Source organism: Phalaenopsis equestris, unplaced genomic scaffold (assembly GCF_001263595.1).
Source record: "Phalaenopsis equestris unplaced genomic scaffold, ASM126359v1 Scaffold198945, whole genome shotgun sequence".
In the NCBI taxonomy this organism is placed as follows: Eukaryota; Viridiplantae; Streptophyta; class Magnoliopsida; order Asparagales; family Orchidaceae; genus Phalaenopsis; species Phalaenopsis equestris.
The window spans coordinates 169,276-176,624 of record NW_018218841.1 but is presented as its reverse complement, the minus strand read 5'-3'; positions in this window follow the sequence as shown (position 1 = coordinate 176,624).

Sequence of the window (7,349 nt, the reverse complement as noted above, 5' to 3'; positions counted from 1 at the left end):
AGAACTATTCAAACTTTAAATTAGCTAATGTTCTTTATAGCATCTCTAGTAAGGGTAAAGAATATTATTGCTCCTATTTAGCACAACACAATATGCATACTTCCACAACAAAATTCCTATACTTATTATTGATTCATGAGAAGGAGAAAGATATTTTCATATTTAGTGTTTTTCTTCTACAAAAACTTAAGTTATATTTTTAAGTTAGTTATGTTTTTGTCAAATTATTAAAATTACCAAAAATATTTAAACTTTCTTTACTCTGAAAACATCTTTAGTTTAATTAATTTTCTTTTTAAAAATAGAAAGTTTTCCAAAAAGTGCATATTGCATATCTTCCCTGTGGGTGCAATATTCAGGTCTTAATAAAAAAGTCCTATATTACTTGATAACGATACGTATACTTGCATAGTATCCCAATATATATAAATTAAAAGTTAAATTCTTATTTTTCTTCAAGATCAAGTTTTTGGTTATAAGTGAAAAATATAATCAGAATTATTGTTATACTGCTGCATATAAGCAGTTTCGGGATCAACCCCTTTTAGTGGAACATAGCATCGTATTCTCAATCCTCAAGATGGGTATAGGGCCCCCTCCCATTCTCAATTCTCGAGATCAATTCTCGAGATCAGTACATAAATTCTGATTCTCTTTCTGAGATTGATACCTAAATTTTAATTCTCATTTCAGGATTAGTACCTAAATTCTGATTCCTATCTTTGGAGGTCGGTGCCTACATTCTGACTCTCTTTTTGAGATTGATACCTAAATTTTAATTCTCATTTCGGGATCAATACCTAAATTCTGATTCCTATCTTTCGAGGTTGGTACCTAAATTTTGTCTCTCTTTCTGAGATTGATACCTAAATTTCAATTCTCATTTTAGAACCAATACCTAAATTATAATTCCTATCTTCCGAGGTCGGTATCTAAATTCTGACTCTCTTTCTGAGATTGATACATAAATTTCAATTCTCATTTCGGTATTAGTACCTAAATTTTGATTCCTATCTTTCGAGGTTGGTACCTAAATTCCAATTCTCTTTTTTGGATTGATACCTAAATTTCAATTTCCATCTTGGATTCAACACCTAACATTGATTCCTTTCCTCCAAAAACACCTGAAACTTGATAATTTGAAACCTACTCTCAAAAACCCCCTGAAACTTGATAATTTGAAACCTACTCTCCAATCCCCAGTGAGAGTTTCTACTCCTTGATTTTGATTGGATATTCACCTGCTATATCCCCAGCAAAAACAACGAGCACTCAATTTTACACTCCATTTTAGGTGTGTTAACTTAGGAATCTATGTTAGTTTTGTTGATCTCCTTGGCCAGCGCCAATACGCGTGGTGTGTTTGCCACATCATTTGAAAAATACACTTTTGTTGACCTCATTTTTTATTGAGGTTTATTTTTTTCCCTCTTTAGTAGCCTAAGGTCTAGCCATAGGACTTTTTTGTTGACTATTCCTAGAAAATTAGAAAGGGAAACCTTACCATTAGAAACTCTAAACTCCTCTTTGCTCAACTTGAAGCTCCACATATTGATCCTAACATCTAACACTCAGTAGGTGGGGTTAGTATGAAGGAGCTCAAGGAGAGTCCTCAGAAGACTGCTTGACCTTAGGATTAACCCTGGGTGTTGGTCTGGAGCTAGTTCACTCACTTACACTCACTATCACCTAGATGCACTTACGACCCTAAACCCAAAATTGTTGGCTTTGATCCCTTGATCTTTTGAGAGACTCAGACTCATGTAGAGATGGTCCCCTGGACCCACTAGGCCTAGGCTAGGGTTTAGCTAAGACCAGTATATAGAGGACCCAAATAAGGGTTTCATTAGTCCATAGCTCATACATAGTGGTTGACACCCCAATTCTACCAAAAAAATCCAACTTGGTCTTTTGCCCCTAAATTCATCCAAATTACCTAAACACCTCCAAACCCTAAATTTGGCAAAAATTCCCAAAAACACCCAAAATACCCAATTTTATTCAAAAATCATTTCAAACCATTTTAAAATACCCAAATTGCCCAAAATAACCCAAAATTGCCAAAATTATCAAAATACCTTCAAATTTGTCAAAATTACAAAAACACCCTTGGTGGCCTAAACTTTCCCAAAACATCCAAAATCACTTCAAATGTCTCCAAAACCAATTTGGACCCTTCAATTGAACCCAATTTTTCCAATTTGAATATTTTTACCAAAACCCCCAAAGACCATCTTTAACCAAAATCCCCAAAAATTGTCATTAAAGGCCCAATTTCCCCAAATTCATCTCAAATATCCATCAATTTGGACCCAATTTTCCTCAATTTCAATCCTAAACTCAAATTCATCTTTCATATGATCAATTTAAACCAAATCCAAGCTTAATTGACCCATTCTTTGAGCTCAAATTTGATCCAAGTCAAACCCCCAATTTTGACCATATGATTTAACCCCACCAAATTGAACCTCTAAATCAACTCCAAATCACTCCAAACCTTTTATAAACTCCTTACGATAATCATCTACACAATATTAACCAATAAATTGAGCTCAATGTCATGGATAGTCTAACCCAAACTCAACTCCAATCCAGTTTGACCCAAATGAACCCATACACCAAATTTGACCCAACAAAACTAAATTGGCCTACTAAGGACCACTCCAACCACCAAGTGCATCTTATTAACCAGCCTAAACCCACCTAAACTAGCCAAGGTGTTTTATGGACCAATGTAGGGCTGTCAAAACGGCTCGTTGTTTGCGAACAACTCGTGTTCGACTTGTTAAGAAGCTCGTGTTCGGCTCGTAATTTCGTTCGATAAGTTAACAACCTCATCAAGTTTATATATATATATATATAAAAAGTGGTATTTTAAAAAATATAATTGACTACAAGGCTACAAAGATTTATAATCAATTAAAATATTGATTAAGAAAATAGAATAAAAATTATTAAATTAGATTCAAATGATGTTTTAATATAAATAATAATTTTTAAATCTTGCTCAAACCCTCATAGTCTTATGACTACATGATTAGGGTTGTTAAAAGGGCTTTTTGTTAGTGGACAGCTCATGTTCGGCTCGTTAAGAATGAGCCGAACACGAACACAATTTTTGAGCTCAAAATATAAACGAGCCAAACAAAAGCTGAGCATGACTCGCTCGTGTTCAGCTCGTTTACACCCCTAGACCAATGGTTCCCTAAATTAAGGGATTTCATCCCCTTTTTCGGCCTAAGCCAAAATATATTTGCCATCATGTCAAACCATTAAAAGTTAGTCATCATTAAGCAACCTCTGGCCTCCCTAAGCCAAGAAGTGACCATACTCTGGCCAGCCACCACCTCAGCCGCCGAAAACAGCTAGCCCAAAGGTGTCACCATTAGCAAAAACCCAAAATTAAACTCCTCTGACTTGTCTCACTCTAATTGGATGTTTGAGCCTTTTTTCCTTCCACCTTAGAATGCTTTAGCACTCAACTCCCAGCCCCTGAGCCTAACCAGACAGCCAAAGCTTTAAATTGACCTCTCCATGGCCAAGGAAGAGAGTGCTTGAAGCCTTGAGGAAACTCTGCCAAAATCTCACCAGAGGCTCTCCAAACCATCCCAAGTGCAATCCCCTTTCTCTCAGCCACTCCACAGAGCCAATTTCTTCACTGAATTTTTCCCTAAAACCAGAAAAAATTCCTCCACACCTCCATAATGAACCAAACTTCAATTAATTGTTCACACACCATCTTAGAGGAGTTGATTCCCCATAAAATCCCCATCCTAAATAGTATCTAACATCGCTCTAGTCCAGCACTTGAAACTGAGTTCAAACGAAATGATATCTAGGCAATTCACCAGGACCTAGGACTTCATCTGAAGGTTTGTTGGACCCAATCAAAGCTACCACAACCATCTGATTGAGGCCTCCCCTCTCAGATAATTGTATTGAACCTCAACCCTAATCCGAACCTTTTTTGATTCTTTATACGTATTTAATGTATTTCATACCGTATATACCATATCGATAGGTTCGTTATGAGTAGATGAAGGTTTAGGAACAAACCCCATACAATTTGGTTGAGTCTAGGCGAACATCTTAAGGTTTTAGTGTGAACGGCTCTTGGGTTAGGTCACTTGGGGACAATAACGGAGAGCCTTCCGATCGCGTGTGTATCCAATGGACGGAGGAGATCGAGCCGGTCAGACTCTTGGTGCGTGAACCGCGGGCTGTGTGGCAGTTGAGGTGGATGACAACGATGAATGGGAGCGCACCGGGTGTGAGTTTGGGGCCACTGTAGGTTGAGTTGGCGACACGTATGATACGTAGAAAAATATAGATTTTCTGAATTATTTTAAATTCCTAAACTTCAAAAATCCATATTTTTCTCTAGAAAAAAATATAAAAATAAAAGAAAAATACCCTCTTGCTCAGTGAACGGGGAGAATAATGTGGACTAAAAATAAAAATTATTTTCTTATACCTTGATTTTTAATGAATTAAATACCCTCTGGAGTATTATAATTTATTATAATCAAACATTGCTCACCATGGCTTGAAATTGTAGGGGTTTGTTCCTCATGACAAAGGCAATGTCCTCTGAATTTTAGAAGGTTAGAGGACATCTCGATGCTTCTAGTCCTAATTTTCAAGCTAGGAAGACTATTTTGGCTTATCTTAATTATATAAATCAAAATATCATTTGGAAAATTATGAGAATAATTTTAGTAGGTTTCCTATTGTCAAAGAAATCTAGAAAAAATATCATGATGTCCGTGATGATTTGGATAATTTTTTGTATTTCTGTTACTAATTAAACATTTTTACTTTATGTTAATTTTTGTAAATTATATACTTATTAAAAGTTGACAAAATTAATTTCATATTGTTCATAAAAATCATGTTTATCCATTGAAAAAATTTAAAAATTATTTGATAAAGTGGATTTTTTAAGGAACCTTGTATTTTTTGTACAAAAATAATTATATTAAATTAAATACATTTGGGAAAATTATGAAAAGAATTATGAAAAGTGGGAAGTGGGTTTCTGAGTTCCTTGTGATTAGAGACACTTGGGAAAAATAAAAATTATTTTTTAGAAAATACTTAATTTTTTAGCTTTATTTTGAATTTTAAAATAATTAAAAATAATTAAAAATCTCAAAAATATAAAAATATTTTAAAATATGCCTAATTGCTCTTTGATCACTTGGGACTCATTAAAATATTTTCCCTATTTTTTCTAAATTAAATATAAACTTTAAAAGCTTAAAAAGTGAATTTCCCTTATTTTCTCATAAAAATAATTATAATGAATAAATTAAAATTTCTAAAAATACAAAATTTGATTTTCTGAGTTTTCCAAACTCAAAGAAGTCTAATAGAAATATAAAAATAATTTTTTTAAGTCAAACATTATCTTATGTTTAATTAAATCATTGAAACTTGTTAATAATAAAACAATAATAATAAAAATGTAATTCAAAAAATCATGAAATTTTGTCTAAGTGTTTTTTTGGCTTAGGGAAATCTCTAATAATTTTCTCATAAATAAAAATTTTATTTTGAAAATTCAAATAAATCAATTTCTAAAGAATCCTATTTCTAGGTTTAAATAAATATTTAAATTAAATTAAATTTGAGGAGTCCACATATTCTCATCTAACATTATAATTACCTCAGGGATATGATACTCTAAACCCTGGAAGTCATTTGAGTTGTGTTTAATGAGTTATGAGGTGAAATGCTCCTAAGGGCAAAGTGATAATTGTAGACTTTGGTGCCTTAATCAAAATTTAAGATTAATCAAGGAAAAATGGGTAATTTTGATCTTAATAAACATGTTTGGATGATTGAAATACAATGGAAATAAAAGCTAGAAACTCAAGCACCACCCTTGCACAACATCAACAAAATCATAACTCTCCTAATCTTCATGAATTGGCTCCTAATCTTCATGAATCATGAATTGGAAGACAACTAAGATTAAATGATTCTTAAGTGATGGGCTTAAGCTTGAAAGATGATAGTTTATTTTTCTTAAACCAAAAGTTGAGGATGATTTTGACTATTTGATAAGAATACATATCACTTAAATCAAAATTTTTATAATCACCAGTTCACCTATCATGATTATTAGAGATTTAGTAGTGACCTAGGCTCAATGTCTAAACTCAATTGATTGGATTTAGAAGATGATATGATTGGTGATTAACATCTTTAAACACTACAAGCATGAATTTAATTGTGGGCAGCATAATCATTAAATGATCTAGACTTGCCTTAAAGGCACCCACTCACATAACTCTTAAAAGAAACATCAATCGATTAATCGAGTATCCTATATTAGGGATAATTAAATTGTCAAGTTTCACTGAGCAATGGGTTCACTGAGCAATTGAGCAATGGGGTAGTCACACTTTGACCTCAGATGATTAATGGAACAATATGATAAGCTCAAAATGAACTTAGAATATTTCAAGAGATCTTCAAAGTGGCCCAAGGTCATGTCTTGAGCATTTTGAAATCTATTAGACATTCTGAAGGGAAAATTGGACTTGCCATATTTTTGTTCTAAAACCATCTATTAGGATCTTCCAAGATTCAATAAAGTCATAACTTGGGGTTTGGTAGCTAAACATTCATCCACTCCTGCAATTTAAATTCCTTGCAAAATTATATACATGCCTTGAAAGTACTGACCTTTTAGGTGGAGGAACGAGAAGAATTGACAAGTACGCCTTTAAATTAATGCATTTACCTTTTTATAATTCTTGCCTTAAGCTTGCATGTTAACCAACGATGTCACCCTGCATGAAAACTAAAACTGCTAGAATAGTCACAAAACCAAAACCAAAACTAAAAATCAATCAAGATAAAATTCACTGCCACAACATTCAAAATATAAGACAACTCAAAATTTAATCACAAACATCACAAAACAACAATTGGAACTAAATTAAGACGTCTCTATCGGATGATCAGGAATCCCTCGGAGGAGGTAACCTACGGTTGCTAATGAGGTTTCCTACAGTCTAAATGAAAGTATGGAAGTCATTAAGTTGAGTTTAGTAAATTCATTTGGACTAAGTGAATCCGAAAGAAAATAGTCGTACCGGAATGAGGGAACCGTAGGATCCTAACCGGTGTCGCTCTAATCAACTTTAATATACCCCACAAAACTTGAAGGACCATAACCATAGGAACATTTAATTTGACATCATAACCTGACACATTAGAAAACCTAAACATATCGTGACGAGGAGCTTGGAGCTAGCATTTTGGGCAGCATGACCATCTTCAATAACAAAACATGTTTTCGTCAGCTAAACCACTCCTTAGAATTAAACAAAAAACTA